Source organism: Pungitius pungitius, chromosome 7, assembly GCF_949316345.1.
Source record: "Pungitius pungitius chromosome 7, fPunPun2.1, whole genome shotgun sequence".
NCBI classification, from domain to species: domain Eukaryota; kingdom Metazoa; phylum Chordata; class Actinopteri; order Perciformes; family Gasterosteidae; genus Pungitius; species Pungitius pungitius.
This window is the reverse complement of record NC_084906.1, coordinates 12,806,822-12,824,875: the sequence shown is the minus strand read 5'-3', so window position 1 is coordinate 12,824,875 and position 18,054 is coordinate 12,806,822. Positions and strand designations below refer to the sequence as shown.

At 41.2% G+C, this 18,054-nt stretch overlaps 1 long non-coding RNA gene across 1 annotated transcript in view; it reads right to left on the bottom strand.

The window, feature by feature from the left end:
* The window catches only part of LOC119216848 (uncharacterized), a 79,127-nt gene extending 64,194 nt beyond the window's left edge, over positions 1 to 14,933 (bottom strand). The window contains exon 1 of the long non-coding RNA XR_005120167.2: positions 14,324 to 14,933. This is a non-coding gene — a long non-coding RNA (uncharacterized LOC119216848). The remainder of the gene's footprint in view (positions 1 to 14,323) is intronic.
* Positions 14,934 to 18,054: the final 3,121 nt, after the last annotated feature.

Sequence of the window (18,054 nt, the reverse complement as noted above, 5' to 3'; positions counted from 1 at the left end):
AGGGTTAGCTGGCTGGCCTATACAAGCACATATCAAAGAGTGTCACATTTTAATCCATACAACCTACACAGCTGTTCAAACCAAGTGCTTTTGTCAATTAACATACCTCACTTGCACAGAAGTATGAATACATTCTCCACTGTTATTGAAATACGTCTCTTTTCGTTTCTGTTCGTAAAGAACTACATTTTGAGGCTCTCTCTGAACTGGACAAAACTCGATGGTGTGCAACCTATCATACAATCACAATTTCATGCCACGTTTTTGTGTCACAGCTTGGATTGTTTCAGGAGCTGCTTGAAAAGACTCCAGACCTTTTATCACCAGCCTTCAAAATAAGATAGGGATACATATGATCTTAGTGTACACCATCAAAACTTACATTGTTATAGTCATCCACAGTTGCTATTTGCATAAAAAACAAGTTCAAATGATTTGGAAAAAAAGACAGAACATGGAATTAGCTGATTTAATTATGTATTAGCTGCTCTGATCTAGTCAAAGAGACTATATCCATATTTTATAAAGTGTATTTGGCAGAGAAGAGTTGGGTTTCAGACAGTAGAGCAGACACTAATTGTCCTTGTTAAGCAAAGAATCTGGGAAATCAAATGGAAATGTACATATTATTATAATATTATTCAATAACAGCAAACAAGAATACACTATTACACACTAAGAAATAAATGAAGTGAATTGGTAATATTGGTAATTGTGTAAAGTTTTCATAACTCATTTTTCGTCACTGAAATAACGATGTTCAGTGACAACCTAACAATCTTTGAACTGTAACCGATGAAAAGAAATAAAATCAGTGTTCAACCACCACCCAACCTCTGAGTTCAGTGCAATGCAGAAACGTTTGATCTGGTTATGACTTCATCTTGCCGCCAGCCAAAAGGAACGCCACCTAAATCTGAGTTGACCCCCTCAGAAGGAGAGCTGAGATGGAAGCTTGGGCCTAAGGCTATTCCATCGACCAGTCGTATCCGAGCTGTCTGATGTCCAGTTGCAGGAAAATAAGATGAATGAAACAAGACTTCAGAACACGGCAATGGGAGGATTGAGGCTGTTATGCCCCCATCTTTACAGAGACCTGGCTGCGCTGTGGCATCCGGGATCAAGCTGCATTTGACAGGCAGACGGCAGGACAGAGACGATCAGGATGAGAGGAGGCGGACTCAATGATGTGCGATGCTGAAACATAGGGAAGGTTTATGGACAGTGTTTCACTCATGTACGCTTTTTTTGTTTAAAAAAAAAAGGCTTTTCCGTCCATGTATTTTTTTGTGTATTAAATGGGCTAAAACTGCATTTTGTTGTACATCCCTGGACTGTTATACATTAGAACAATATCATTTGTTCATATTGTTCTATACCTCTATGGTATAATGATGTTTTTAGCGTGTACTTATTACTATATTACCATGGTTATTAGTGTTTTTACTCTTCATTTGTTGAATGACTTCCTGGTAACTGTATTTTCTCTAAGACCACTCAAAGCAATATCAATTTGGAACTCAATGACTCTGACTCTGGTCTACAGAATCACATTATTCTTGTGTATCGATGGAACCCATCATGTCATTTCACACTGCAAGTGTTATAGAGATACACCCATTGACTGTTGTGTGGAGATGAGAATACTGTTGTGCTCGATTTGGTGATTGAACTGTTTGTTGACCAGTTTCTGAAATACTTTGGACAGGATAGACAAGACGGAAATAGGTCTCTTACAGTTTAGGTGTAAGATATTGCCCCCCCTTGAACACAGGGGGGGACAGCAGTTTATTTTCAATCCTGGTGGAATACACACGGCAAAGGAGAGGTCGAACAGCTAGGTGATGGGGCCGCGATAATATGAGCCACTAAGTTCAAGAAGAAAGCATATCCGATCCAGCAGAGATATGAGGATCCAATTTCAGCAGCTACCTGAGCACCCGAATTGCCTGTATTGGCTGGAAGGAAGTGAAGGTTGCATGGATGGAGGGGATCAATGCTTGGCGCTGAGAGGCCGAGGGGTGTGTTGCCTTGCTGCCTTCTTGGATGTGACATGTTGGACGAAATGTCTTGGATGATGCAGTGAAATAAAAATAATCTATAAGGCTACTGTCACACATTGTGTGTATGGATGAATCAATTGCAGAAGAGCTTATATCTTATGCTCTGAAGCAACTAATGATTCCTAACCGTCATGCATTTCAAAATGAAGGATGGACCTACGTTTTCTAATATTGACCATTTATGTAATCTCAAGGGCAGCCACTGAAAAATACCCGTACACAGCGGAAATGATTATAGCAATAAATAGAGCACAAAGACATCGCAACCATAAATACAACACATGGCCATGTTCTCACACAAACACAGAAATCAACAGAATCTAAAAGGACAAAGAGAAATACCCTGTTTGCCCTTCAAATACACATGCCCAGCCCCGTGTCAAACAGTGACTTTCATGTCATTCAGCAACTGCTCTCAAAATATCTGTGCACGTCCGTGCTGCAGAGAAAGAGACTTTGAACATCTGTGGTGTGTGCTCCTGTGAAGCCAGTGAAAGCAGCAGCTAAATATTTAATGAGCCTGTCTGATGGTCATAATTGCCTTCAAGAACAATAGATGAAAACAAAGGGCGCCAGTGAAAAACTGCACAAAGGTTAAAGCCACATCTCGGTGACAGAACAGGGTGGTTACGTTGGGTGACTATCAATGTTGAGTGGGACTGCATTTGTATGAAGGGACCCACGACCGGATGTGCACTATTTTTGGAAAGTGACATATTGAGAGAAACATACCTATACTGAACTGTAATGAGACAAAGGTACGCAATGTAAATCAAGTCTTTTGACAGTCATTTTTTTGTATAATATAATATGTGCTCAGATGGGCAAAATCAGTTTGAATGTGTTGCTCAACATTAGAAGAAAAACCAAAATATATATATATATATATATATATACATTATACACATTCAGAAAACTGTGTCGCACTTGGCGAAGGTAACCTGCAGACCTGCTTGTGAACAGTTCCATTCAAAACAAATGTACATTTCCCATGTATCTGTCTCCTGTCAGTCTTTCCTCCTCTCTCGAGGGAAAGTTTGCCTGCAGTCATGTTTGAGATTCACCTGCTCATGACCGCACTGAAAAGGATGAAAACACACAGTATTGAGGGAGAGAGCCATCTTGCCAGATGTCTTTGAAAATGCATCACTTTCATTTTTAGGGCCGAAGGGCCTGAACATAGGAAGCACATACGTGTCAGTCAAAGAAACCTCTCCATCTAAAGCCGAGCAGAGGGATGGGGAGGGAGCTTTCAAGTAGGACTCTGCGATAACAGATGAATGTTCAGATAGCTCAGTAATGGAGGGTGCCAGAGATGGACAGGTTGATTGGCTGGTTTCTAGGCATTCACTAAGCCAGACGTCACTGATATTGCTACGCCAGTGATATGGTATGATCAACTGTAAGTTATCAAATAAACATTACCTATTTAGTTATGAAACTCTATGTATAAAAAAATATTATAAGTTATAAGTTATGATTTCTAAACCATAACATCACTATACATCTTGGCTAATAATCATTCCATAATTTTCAGTGATGTAAAATATTATGTGCAAAGGATTCAAGGATCATACGTTTGCTGCACAAACACTTTTAATAAGGCATACAACCCAATTAAGTGGATCCATTTTGATTGATCTTCAAAAGAGTAGAATATTTTGTACTCAAACCCAAGGAAATTATTTATAATGACTACATATAATGTGCATAGAAGTTAAAGGTTTACACATTTTCTGATCGCTATGATCATGTTCAGCTATCAATTCACAAACACCCATTACAAAAGTAACCTCCATTTTAGAAAATGTAAATCATTAAGATTATAGATAACATTGTTCTGTAAATATCATATCAATAACATGTTATTAAGGTGAGATCTTCATTTCATAATTAAGCTACGAAGCTAACGTATGCAACTTTTGAGGTCCAAGCCGAGGAGAGACAGGAGACAAGCGAGACAACAGGGAGATGTAAATAACTCAACATGGATGAAAGTGGCATGGGGAAACAACACACGCAATCAGTGGGGAATGGAATGGTTTTGAGCTAAATGAGAAGTTGAGAGAGAGAGAGAGCGGGAGGGAGAGAGAGGGAGGGAGGGAGAGATATTGGGGGCTGGATGAAACAGAAATAAGGAGGCACAGAAAGACAGAGACAATAACGGATAACTCAATAGGCAAACAACACAGAGAGGAGGAATGATGGACAGGGAGCAGGGGGGGGGAAATGAACTCAATTGACATGAAACAAGAGCAGCCCAGCAGATAACCACGGCACTTCTATTCTTTGTGTCAATTAAAAGGACACTTTACAAAGGTATACGGCAGGAGGAAAAGGCCGGAGGATGTAGTTGAGCTGAGGTGGCAGAGAGGTCAGCAATTCAGCGTAGCCTGTCCTTCTGCTGTCCGTCTTTTGGACTGTTTTAGAGCTCAGAGCTTGGCCACTGGTGCTGCACTGAACTGCTTTTCTTTTCAAAGACTGAAGTCTGAATGCAGGGACTTCCTCCCCCGCTAACTCGATAATCGTAAATGTTGTAGGGGGGGAAAAAAGATGACATGAGAAGAATACATGCCTTCCGTCTCTAGAAAAATGAATCAAACTGATGAACGGGACAGCTTTGAGAAATCGGCAGTCCCGTTTGGGGTTTGTCAAAGGTCTGACTGATTCATTTGGCACAAAGCAATGTTTCCACTCCAGACAAGCAGGGCAAGCTAGGGCCGATTTAGAGGAAACTCTGTGTGCACTTCATGCTCTTCTTACTCAAGGGCTTTGAGTTGTTAGAAGAAAGGAAGGGATGGCGGGGGTTTCAGGGTCAAAAAGTGTGAGAAAGCGGGGAAGAGATGGAGAATAAGAAGCATATAGGTTTACCTCTCATTAGCTTGCCTGCCACACTATATACCACAAAGCAAAGCACCTCCCAAGGACATGAATTAAACAGAGAGCCAACTTCCTCAGAAAAAAAAAGCGCCCAGCCAGCAGTCCTTGTAAATAACCAACACGTTTGTCACTGCTTCTTCACCCAACAATGTGACAGTAGAAATAAATTACCTTAAAGTAGACCTTGCTGTAGCTCACGGCACAAAGTGATTAAACGAAAAGGTACAAATCAGGCAGCAGACTTTGGCCTTAAGTTAGCTGTCACAATGGCAGCAAGTATCAAAGTCCGACTTCCTATATCTAGCCTACCCGGCATAACTTCCCAGTTTAGATAGAGGTATTGGGGCATTCAGCCCTTAATGGGAGACTTCCAAAGAGTACAGCGGTGGGATTATATAAACAACACATACATACCGGACCCTAACAAAACACCTTTGACTGTAAAGTGATCAACATATCTAAGAGCAAAGGACAGATGGAATGGAGTGAGGTATGCAAAGAGCATATCTTGGCAAGGTGTTGTACTTCTTGGCAGAACATTTTCGAGCTAAAATCAAAATCAGATACAAACAACTGGAAAACTGGCAAGAAGAAGACTAGAACCAGCTGAAGTGAAGCAACATCCTGCCTTAGCGAGAGTTCAATGGCACAAATGGAGATGTGGAGAGGCCCCGTGCTGTGTGTCACGGAATGTTTCTCAGAATTGAACAGAACAAACAACACATTGTTCTCGCTCTTCCAGGAACTACAATGTTCTCCGTAATGAAAGCTGAAGAGAAGAAGACGATTTTTTTTTTTTTTTAACACTATTGGGATTAGAGTCAGAGTTCAGACAGTGTGTCATGGGAGAGGGTGGGGAATTTGTTAAATTCCCAGCCCTGCATCTATGAAAGGTGAAGGTCTAACAGGAACCAGGGTGGGCTTATGGAAGGAGATATATATTTGCTTACCCCCAACCCCTTATCCTTCACTTTCTCCAAATCCCTTAGCTCCAAAACATGACCCAGAGTTGCTCCAAAAGCTGTCCATCACCCCCTCTGCTACTCCCTTCACAATTATGCATCTACTCCTGCACAGTGTCATACACTCAACCCCCCCCCTCTACCTCTTAAACTTCCCTCAAAAAAGTGAGAGACAAAAGAAAACAGGCACTAGTCAAATTCCTAACATGCCGGTAATTCCACAGTTTGAAAAGCAACATCCAATCTCAATAGCATCAACCGTGTTTGTGTTAGGAGTTTTTTTGGAGTCAGGCATTAGAGGCAGCTTTTGAGCTGTGGAGAAAACACAGGTTTCTTAATCAAGCAAGGCTAAACAATTACTAGAATCCGATAATCAATGGCTGTGAACAAATGGTAAATCCATGGGGGCTGCTGCTGAGAACGACAAGCTCCGGGAAATGGGGTCCTACTAATTATACAGAAACCTGCTGGTATGCTATCGTTAGCTATTAGCTGTGCTGCGACACTGTTTAGCCCGTCTGATAAGGTTGTTTGACAATGGTTTTTATCCTTTAATAGCATGCTTACTGAAGTACTGTTGGACTAAGCCCTATTCCTCTGAGGCTGCTTTTACACTTGCAATTCGTAAGAAATCAACAAAGGTCGTCCACGTTTGTATTGTAACATGTGATTATGAATGTAAATATAATTTTAATCAAATATCTGCAGTCTTAAGACAAAAGATAAATGCAGAGGAACGTCAAAAAAGCCGTACGTACACCCTCTTAAAATGTGCCAGATGTAATAAGTAAAAAGGAAATTTCAAATCCAGTTGTCTTCCAATGGATAATAATTCTCCTCATTAGCGGGCAATTGGTGGAAAGCTAATAAGGTTCTGGGAAATACAGCAATGGGAAGAGAGCTTAATGATGAATGCTGGGAGAATCTGCTAATAGCAGATCAAGGACCGGGCAAAGACAGACGTTTGTAATATGTAGCACATAACATGGAGCGCACAGTGTCACTATGGGTCAAAAAAAGAATTCTGCCTTCAAACTATAAAAGAAATGTACCAATTAAATGAATCATCTTATCCATATCATCATCTTGAAAAGAGTTGAGGACTTACTTTACAGTCGCTGTTGCTCATTCTCAAGAATTAAAAACTGACCATACAATAAGATTTTCTTTGATTTTGTTCACCAAAACTTAACATTTACAAAATGTCATGATTAAGTGTAGTTTGTCAAGTGTGTAATTAAAGGTACTTACTTCAGAAAGGTCCTATTCTCCATCTTATTCCTGCCTGATTTCCAATCATCTCCTCCTCTTTGTCTCAGCTATAATTCCATCTAGTTTCCTGTCCTGCTTCCTGAACTGTTCTTGCTAATCTCCCATTCCATTTCTCCTTTTCTTCTTTCACCTACTTTTTTCCTCTGTCCCTAGCTCTTTACTTTATGTCTGTTACTGTGTGTCTCTTATTTCTTTAATCTTTCATTTCTTCCAACTTTCCTTCTCAATTTAATCTAGTCTTTCCTCTTTCTTTTCTCCCTCATATCTATCTTAATGTTTGCCTCTGACTACTCGTTTCTTTTGCACTTGGTCTTCTGGTTGCAACGTCAGCTGTCTCTTCCCTCTTTATCATAATTCCTAATCCCATTTTTTTTCCTTTTAACAGCACTACATGTACATCCCATGTTTCCCATCACTCCGCCCCCTCAGCTTCTTCTCTTCCTCTTCGTTCTGTTTTACTTGTCCCCATCACCACTTTTTTTCTCAACTACCTTTTCCATTCATTTACAACCCACCAAATCCTCCATAGCCTGAACTACTCCTTCTTTTTCCCTTTGCTACCCACGTCTCTCACCTTCTCCATCCACCTGACATTTCTCCTTTTCCACCCTCTGTTCTCCTGCAATCCAGTTCACATGTTTCCCAGGGCACCATTGTTGCATCCCAACGGAAGCTTGCACAGCATTCTGACATAAATAATTGAAGAGGCCCCACATGGCCAGGCACGCTCAGTCTAAATGGATTATTCTGGGAGGGATCAATGCTAGCCTGTGAGGGTTTTATTAGGGCCTGCAGATGAAACTTATAAGGCCACTGCCAATGCTCTTCTCTCTCTGTCTTGATTCTGTCCTACTCTCTAGCATGAATTTCACACACTTCTTCGTTCTAACTTCCTGCACAATCCACCCACTGCCGGTGACGACCCATTCATGCCACAAGAGGACCATGTCCGGCAGTAAAGTTACAGTACAGTTCTAAATTCAACCTAAATGAATCACTAAGGCAGTGTCTAAACCATTTACTCTTTATGATCCCTTGGCCGTAATGCAGAATAGTAGCAAACGGGTCAGACATCATTGTGTTATTCCTGCCACTGTCAAGATGCATCATCCTCACAGGCTCCCACTATCAGCAGCCACTCACAAGAATGGGGAATGATGGAAAACATCCGGCAACACAAACCGGAGTTGTCATGAGAGAGAGAGGTGAAATCCTGGGCTGACCTTCGAAAGCACGACCCTTGGGGGCGTCTGGTGGCTGCAGTGCATTGGTGAATAAACAACTGTAAGCTTCTCTCCCTGTGGAGATTTACATCTTTGTTTTTTATAGTGAGAGGTTTTCTAATTGTCTGCTTTCTGTAAAACGTCCTGCTGAGCTTGCAAACACGGACAGCTTGATAGTTAGTCAGATATTCTGTGTCCAAGTGGTTAAAAAAGGGAGGAATGTGGTGCTAGCTCCAAACTTAAGGCCCTTCAACTGAAATTCCACCTCATGCATATCCTCAAAGTGTCAGAATTTGCAATTCTACAGCAACAACTTATTCAATAACGTTAGCTGCAAAGCATACGGCAATACACAGTCCCAAGACCACAGTTACTAAGCCATTCACTGTAGTTACTGAGAATGAGACCATTGTAAAAATGGGATTGCTTTCTTCGATATTTCTTTAGTAGCTGTATGGCATGCAGCTGCAGTAGTCAAAACACAATGTTTGGATGCATAATGTTAATGTCAGCGAACATTTTCCATTTGGTAGAACAGAGGTTTTCTAACTAAGTAGCAGGTTTTGGATAGTCATTTGAGGCACAGAGGTTTAGTTTAATGGTTCACTTAAGACAATATCTTGAGTAGTAATGTGACCTTAGCTGCTAAATCCTTAACCAAACTATGCAATTTGCGTTAAAATGTTTAATCCTGAGTCCCAATTTGGTTAAATCTAGTCTAGTCTTTGCTTATACATTCCTGGGTCAACTGCAAACCAAAATCCAACGAGCCTCTCATCCGTCAGAAGCGAGGAAAGCGTCACAACCATTCTATACATTCTTGGTCATTACCTTACTTGCACTGATTGGAGTCAGCCAATGTTGCTTTCAAATACAGTGAAATGCTTTTGTTACTAAGCAAGGATCGCTAATTAGCGCTACCAAGTTTTCCATTAGCTCCCACGGTCAACCGCTCTTGCCTGGTGACCCGACGTGATTTTTCTAATGCCTGTTCACTGAAATGCCCCCTATAATCTTGAGTTCTCTAAACACACACATCACAACTGCAATTATCTTAGAGTACAGAGCCTTTGACCGCTTAACATCCAGCTTTAACCTCATCTCAGTTTCTCAGTGATTAATAGTCATTTTTTTGTGGAATTCCAGGTAATGAAGGAGTAATGTTGCTTCATTCCAACATCACCAAACATCTCCTTTCCTGACATGTTGGGCGTGTACCAGGAAAATGTGTACACGTCAAAGCCATTAAAGTGTCAAGTTCTGTGATCGGCATGAACGAGGCCAGAATGTTCATGGAAAACTTGTGAATAGTACATTTTTGCCCTCATTCTGGCAGTCAAGACTTCCTCTAAAGAGCTTATATCTTAGCCATTTGAAGTGACAAACTGGGGTTCAAAAGAAGCAAGGAAGTTTCTTTTCTGCTGTTAGATTGTTCGAGTCCTCATTTGCATTTGGATTTGAGACCCATATGCTTCATGGTAAGATTTACTGTACACTATAGTAGGGTTGGACAGAAGGCTGAGTACAAAAAGTCTTTGTCAGATTATACAGCCTCCACTATTTGTTTTATTAGATTCATTAACGCCCTTTAAATGATCTCCGTGGTGGCATCCACGGGAGATTGGTTAAGGATGTGAATCTCACACTGGTTTTATTAGTCTAGTCTTTGCTTATACATTCCTGGGTCAACTGCAAACCAAAATCCAACGAGCCTCTCATCCGTCAGAAGCGAGGAAAGCGTCACAACCATTCTATACATTCTTGGTCATTACCTTACTTGCACTGATTGGAGTCAGCCAATGTTGCTTTCAAATACAGTGAAATGCTTTTGTTACTAAGCAAGGATCGCTAATTAGCGCTACCAAGTTTTCCATTAGCTCCCACGGTCAACCGCTCTTGCCTGGTGACCCGACGTGATTTTTCTAATGCCTGTTCACTGAAATGCCCCCTATAATCTTGAGTTCTCTAAACACACACATCACAACTGCAATTATCTTAGAGTACAGAGCCTTTGACCGCTTAACATCCAGCTTTAACCTCATCTCAGTTTCTCAGTGATTAATAGTCATTTTTTTGTGGAATTCCAGGTAATGAAGGAGTAATGTTGCTTCATTCCAACATCACCAAACATCTCCTTTCCTGACATGTTGGGCGTGTACCAGGAAAATGTGTACACGTCAAAGCCATTAAAGTGTCAAGTTCTGTGATCGGCATGAACGAGGCCAGAATGTTCATGGAAAACTTGTGAATAGTACATTTTTGCCCTCATTCTGGCAGTCAAGACTTCCTCTAAAGAGCTTATATCTTAGCCATTTGAAGTGACAAACTGGGGTTCAAAAGAAGCAAGGAAGTTTCTTTTCTGCTGTTAGATTGTTCGAGTCCTCATTTGCATTTGGATTTGAGACCCATATGCTTCATGGTAAGATTTACTGTACACTATAGTAGGGTTGGACAGAAGGCTGAGTACAAAAAGTCTTTGTCAGATTATACAGCCTCCACTATTTGTTTTATTAGATTCATTAACGCCCTTTAAATGATCTCCGTGGTGGCATCCACGGGAGATTGGTTAAGGATGTGAATCTCACACTGGTTTTATTTACCCTGACCATTGATATGTTTGATTTGCCACCAAATAACTTTGACTTGTTTCCAAGCAAGTAGTGGAGGTGAAGATGGGATGAAATGCGATACTCTGAAATTAAAATGTGGTTACTTTGAATTTCAAATACGACATGAGAGAAAATGTAGCCTGCTGTTTGTCTGGAGGTGACAGCTAACAAGCACTTTCCGGGTAATTAGACTGCCGCAGTGCATATGGGCGAAGCTCTCCATGAAGTTTGCTTATGATCAAATATGTTCTTCTCACTCTCTTTCCTGCCTCTCGTTTCACATGTCTTGGATTCCCCTAAACAGCTCAGCCAGCCATCCGCATCCGCTTCCATTTTGACTAAATGCATTTTGATGTGGCCACTCACTAACGTTTGGTGGCCTGTAATGAGACTGCAAAAATACATGTGTGTGTGTGTGTGTGTGTGTGTGTGTGTGTGCGTCAACAGGTTCATGTCAGCCACTGTGCATTTGCAATGTGCATCAAACCTTTTTCACATATCTGGATATCTACTGCCAACCTGGTGACAGGTAAGCATGATTGAAGTGCATTTCTACAGGGTAAAAACAACGGATGCCTGGGCCTGCCATCCAATCACCCATCTCATACATACAGAGAGGCTCGTTGATTGATGTCATGTTGGAAGGTGGACACATTGAAGAGCTAACCTTGCCGCGTCCAACAGGATCTCCCTCCCGACAAAGGTGACGACATGCACTCTAAAAGTGTTATGGGCCTCACAATGACCGTTGAGCCTCAATACCGTGTCAAAGGCAATAAAAGGAAACAATTTGCTAGATGGACCCTTAGGATTCCATATTGTAGCTATCTGCTACCAAGCTTCACAACAGGGTATCTTGAATGTATGAGTAGGGTTTATTTAATTAGCCCTTTCATCAAATTGGAAACTTAAGCTGTCCTGTAAGTCATACACCTTACACTTTATTCTAACCAGTAAAGAACCGTAAATTCTTCCCGAGCACCATTATGCTCTTACAAGAACATAGAACAAGCCTCTATGCATGTCCTGTATGGGTACTTGATGTTCTCTATGAGCAAACACTAGGTGAGATGCTTCATAAAATATGTCCAGCCCATTAAGTCTGTGGGAAGGACCCCAGTGAGAGCTGCCCTTACAAAGGCCTTCCACCTGCCATAGTGATCATTGGGACTGTACATACAAATAAAAGATTTCTACCTAAAATAATAGCATTTTACAAAAGCTAGCCTAAAATACCACAGAGGCTGTTGTGCATAGACATACGTTATATCACAAAGACAAGCAGAAAGTGAATGCAAATGATTGTGTATTTACTATTTGTTATACCCACTCATGCATTACATCATTTTTTTAATCACCCTGGTTCAGCCCCACGTATTTTAATGTATTTTTTGCATGAGGCAAAACTTTTTTTTTTCTTCACATGCATGAAATATGGAAAAGCCTCAACTCAGGAACCATATGATTGGTTGCCAGAATAAATCTGTGGTGGCATATGTCTGCATATGATTTAGAAAGGACTGCGGGATTCCAGGGAGGTTGGGAGCAAGCAATGGTTGTGTATTTCTTCTCATAAAAATCCAGTATTGGATGTTACCTGCCTTGCTTTGATGCTTCTGGGCGTTTGTGTGTCACTCCAAATTTCTCATGTGACGGAGCATAACAGGGAATTGTAATACACAGCAACATCATGAATGTAATTACATTACATTGCACTGCAAGCCTCTAAGCCATTTCCAGGAACCATAAAAAAGGAAAACTAAGTTACCACAGGAAAAAAGAATGAATAAAGGCATTTTCTTTTAACAACCCGGGCACTGGCGAGATTTTGTTCTCTCCTTTGGATTTTATGAGGTCTGCAGACGCAGGATGCGCTCGTTGCAATCGAAACATGAGAAGGAAAATGGAAAATACTTCCTTTAAAAGAACATGAGCTCATTTTCAAAATTTTCAGTAAAGCTTTAATACAGTATCGGCTAATGAGTCTGAGTGATGTAAAAGGCATAAAAAGCGAGTGGTATCTGCACAGGTTTTGCAGAAATAATGGAAACGATTCTTTATCATCATGTATCGTAGTCTAATGCTTCGTTTCACATGTGGGAGCAGATTCTGTGAGTAATTTTGATCATTCATAATAATGGTAAGGGATTTAAATAACACCAAGTGTTATTAACACCAAGTAAAGAATTATTTTAAAAAGATGACCAATTCAAAAGTTTAGAAACGGAGATATCATTGTTTTTACAATTATGATTTTATATTAAATATTTAACAAATAGTTATTCACACAAAAGGGTCATCATTCAACATCGTCATAGGGACTCGGGGCTGAGGAAAGCCAGAGTTACACACATCAAATTAACCCCAAATCCTTTACATGCAATTGACAACGTGATTTGCAGCGTTATAAGATCAAGACTAAAGTAGTCTAAAAAGTCCAACGCATAGGCTATAACTTGATTATAGACAGAGAGAGAGAGAGAGAGAGATGAAAAATAGGAAAATGCATTTCCGATTGAAGCTTGTGAGAACTGCATGTCTCGTGCTGTACTGGCACGTCCATGTCAGTGGATATAATGTAATGTACAGCTTCTAGCGGTTGACTCGGCTAATGACCCCCCCTGGAGATGCACTCGTTAGATGGAACACCCCCAAACCCTGCACGTATATACATACACACACACACGCGCGCGCGCGCGCAAACACGTCGACCCACACACACACACACACACAGACACACCTCCGCCCCGAAAAAATATGATTCACATATTTGCGTTATGCTCCATAGTCATACGTCGCATACAAGTGTTTTGGGGGGATATGCTGAACCACCCGTCTTTCTTTTTTATTTGGGAGATTAAAATTGCATTGAACTCTCAGTGGCGGAATAAAGAGGGGAGCCGTGCGCGTCCCGACCGTCGTTCAGAATGATGGATACTCCCGGGGAACAGATACGCTGCGCTCTCCGGCAGAAGCAGCAGCAGGCTGCAGCTTTGCGGTGGCGGAGTCGGGTCTCCCGCTGGGTGCCGGACTCCAGAGCATCACTCCCCTTCGCAACGAACCACACTCTTTGCGGTATTCTGAAAGGATGCTCCTGTTTGGGCACTTGCCCTGCGTCTCTGTGCGGGTGTTAAGACGACAGAGGAAGCACAGCTTGTCCGCTCTAAATAGCCCACCTCACATTTTTTCATTCAAGCTTTTAGTAAAGCCGTGATTGAAATTCCCAGCCCTTGTGTAAAAAAAACAAACCCGGCAGTCAAAAGTGGCCGGACCGAGCCAAGATCAAAAGAGAGCGGAGGGACGAGTAGACCTACCTTTTAGTCAGCCTCGGAGTTCTTCTTTCTTTCTTCTGAGCCTATAAACCCTCACATCTTCATAATTAAAACAAGCAATAATCCCCGGGTCTTGTGTTGGATGTGTGCGTCCCTGTGGCGGCTCCAGTGAGGAGCACTTCCCGGGTTCCTCGTCTGGGTTCAATATTGTTTTTAATATCCACCCGAGGAGCGCTGGTTGCTCAGGACGCGTCTGGGTACGGCAGGAGGAGTCGCTCCCTCAGCAGCAGCCGCCGTGCGCACTTGGAGAAACCAGAGCGCTGTCCGCGCAGGGAAGCTGAGGGAATGATGTCATGCGTCCGGCCCTCCCTCTCCAGCCTCCCCTCAACTCACGGCTCTCTCCTTCTTCTCCTCTCCTTGTCATTTCTCCCCCTCTCATGACACGTTTTTTTTTAATTCTTGCATTGAAAAGACGTTGAAGGAATTGTTTTTTTTACTATTTAAATCTTGATTTGGGAAATGTTTCGTTCACTCACGGGGATGCGAACATCCTATCGGATTTTTTTTTTCAGAATTAACATTAACCATGTGATCAATTATCAGAAAAAAATGTGTCATTTGTTTGATCGGTGAAAACATGTTGTTTCCCCATGCGCTCGAATTAGGTTTTAGGATGAAACGCAAAGCTGCATGAACTTGCTTTTGAGGATTTGTTTTTGCAGTGCTGCGCGTTACGTGGTGAAGTCACGCCGTTTCCCCCGCGCCTCACTGGAGGCATCGTCCAGTAGCGTCGTCAGGCTGCTTTTTTTTCCGGGATAAGAAGGGAGGTAAGGTAGCGTGAAACAAACCAATGCAAGTCGCGCATTAAGGCAGCCTCCCCCGTCCTCGTGCAGTGGGCACATCCTAAAGATAAAGCGGGTCTTCTTGTCAGAGTTATGGGGGTGAGGTTCATTGTGTGTAGCACATACTACAAATACTACAAAGAGAGATCCAACTACTCATTTGGTCTTGTTTCGAGAGGGATTGATTTAGGAAATGGGAAACGTTTTCCAATGAAAAATATAGACTGATTTGATTATGAACAAATGTTTTGGAGGATGGTATTGCAGTTGTTTAGTGGTGGAATTAGTCTCAAAATGGTCACAAATGTGTATTACATGAACTATAAATAATATTAAACCATTTGTGTACAATTAGAATGCCAGTTGTAATTTACACACAAATAACAAGCAAGTTCAACAAAATTGGAGTTTTACTCCAGATTTCTAAAAAAATATATTATTAGGACATTTAACTTCAAATTGCTTAAATTTATGTTGAAGTTGGACAGATTTTTTTTCTAAATAATCACAATAGCTTGTGATCTCTCAATTAAAACACATAATCTACACATACCATGGTGGTGGACTTGTACAACTTTTAACATTAAACAAAGTTGAGTAAGTTAACATTAACAATAGGATCAGACAACCGATCTCGCTAACCTCCTGCTCTCACTCTGGTTCTCCTTGAGGAGGTGCACAGTGGACTTTGCTGTTGAAGGCTTGTGGATCAAAGCCAGGCCACAGAGGGTCAAGCGAATCCCCCAGAACATGTTGTAGAACCAGAGGGAGGATGAGAGGTCTTCTGGGTCTGTACCCACTGCCAAGTTCCAGCCATCTGCCATCTTCCAGTGTTGATTGTTCTGATTAAGAACCAACACCGTTCTGATTAAAATGTCAATATATTGGGCAGATTTTGCCCTCCATAAAAATCCCACCACGGTTTGGATCAGGTTGCATAGTTTTGTATTATTGTAACAAAAGCACTTCCCGACACCCGTGTTCAGTTTATTTTGCCATTAAGCATCACAGGCTGAAGCACTGGTCCATAGTGGTTCAACCAGCTTAAACATGGTTTCACCAGCTGAAGAACAAATCCAACTCAGCCTGGTATTCATGTACGAACATTTGACCAAAGAGTTTCATTAGTTTATTTTAGGAGATTAAAGCCCACATTCGTCAGTGCACAAATTTATGGACATATTGTTCAAATCTTACTTTTTATTTTTTCCTCAGAATGGATGAGCAAGCTATTAGGCATTTTCTGCATCCTAACTTTGCTGTCAGCTGATTGCTAAAAGAAAAAGACTCCAAGGGTGTTTAATCCATCAACTTCAGGTGCAGATTTTACTCAATCTAATCTTTAAAGTGGCAGCACTGCTTTCCCCTACTCCATATATTGGGGCACAGATGCTTTGTGCTGGATCTTGGCCATTCCTGCATCCCCTTACTGCATGAACTTGCAAGGGATAATCCTCAAATTCCCCCGTACCAGTATTCATGTTGTGGGCAAAGGGGACACAAACAGAAGACAGATAAACACAACAGGTCACTGACCGGGCCAATACATCATTGGGTAAACACTGACATCCTCATACCAGTGAGTGAAATCAGTGGATCTGTATGTTTTTGATTACAGCTCCCAGAGGAGCCAGGAGGAATACTGATGCAGCTGCTGACAACCAAGGCCCAAGACCTTTTCCCAACTGTTATATTCATTGGCAGGTGTAAATAGGATGTGAGATGTTGTCCTTCAGAATAGTCTGCTGTGTAATAATAATATACAATATATTACTAATAATACAAAGAGTATTAATTAAGATGAGACAAACCATTAATTCATTTAAAAGTGCATTTGACATGCTCAAACGTATCTATACATGGATAACCGTGATGGATGGACTCTTCATTGCAGTTTAATAAAGTGTTAAACTTGTTGCACACATGTTGTACCCGATTCAAGTACAATTCACATTGCAATAATAATGTGTACTTGCAGCAGAAAAGGGGGTGGGGTCAGTAATGCATCCGTTATTGTGAGCATGAAGTCAGTGTTGAATTTCAAAATTTTTGAAGATAACATGCTGTATGTATTTTTATGTGTATATCTAGATTATTCTCATGTACATTTAAGCTTGCCTTTTTTCTGTGAGTTGTGTGTAGTGTAATATTATTTATTTAGTCATGTAATATGTCTAGCGAAATGAGATATTTATACATTTTGCAAAGCAACTTTTGGCAGTTTAGTTACAAATGTCCTACAGTGCTTGCATTTTAATGATGTGACATTACTGTAACGTGAATGGCTACATTACCATGAATTCAACATACATCATTAAGACCAATCAATAAAACAGGTAATGCATTAGGTGAAACGATGGTTGAAACCTTGCCGTACCTTCAAGGTCGATGAATCAGACGGATCCTGAGCAGTGAAAAAAGCCTGCTGCTACAAAGTGTCAATAGAAGCCAGTGTGTCTCCGCTGAGGGACTCATTTACAGCATTAACAATGAAAAAAGGGTTACAGCAAATCTATTGGTTATTGGTATAATCTAGAGGAGCAGAATTATTCAACCCAGTCTCCAAAAAAAGCGTGAAATGGCTACGTTGGTCCACCGTGATAAACGTAGTCATGTTACGTTTTCCCCCAAAATAACGTTACTATGTTACGTTTCTTTTGGCCCATTCATTTACATTGCTTTGCAAATAGGTCACGTGACTATCAAGTTTCCCGGTAGCGAAAAGAAAAACATGGCGGACGGTCAGCATAATCTCCGTGAAAAACACAATATTTTAAGAAAGCATCAGCATTTGTATGCATTTCGATGGCATTTCTAGCGAGAAGTATGCGTTATTCTTTCATAATCTTCTATCAGAGACTGTAGAAGACCTTCCGTTTATTCGTTTCTGCGAAGATTTGAGTGTCCCTTTGGCAAAGCGTGGCTACGCAA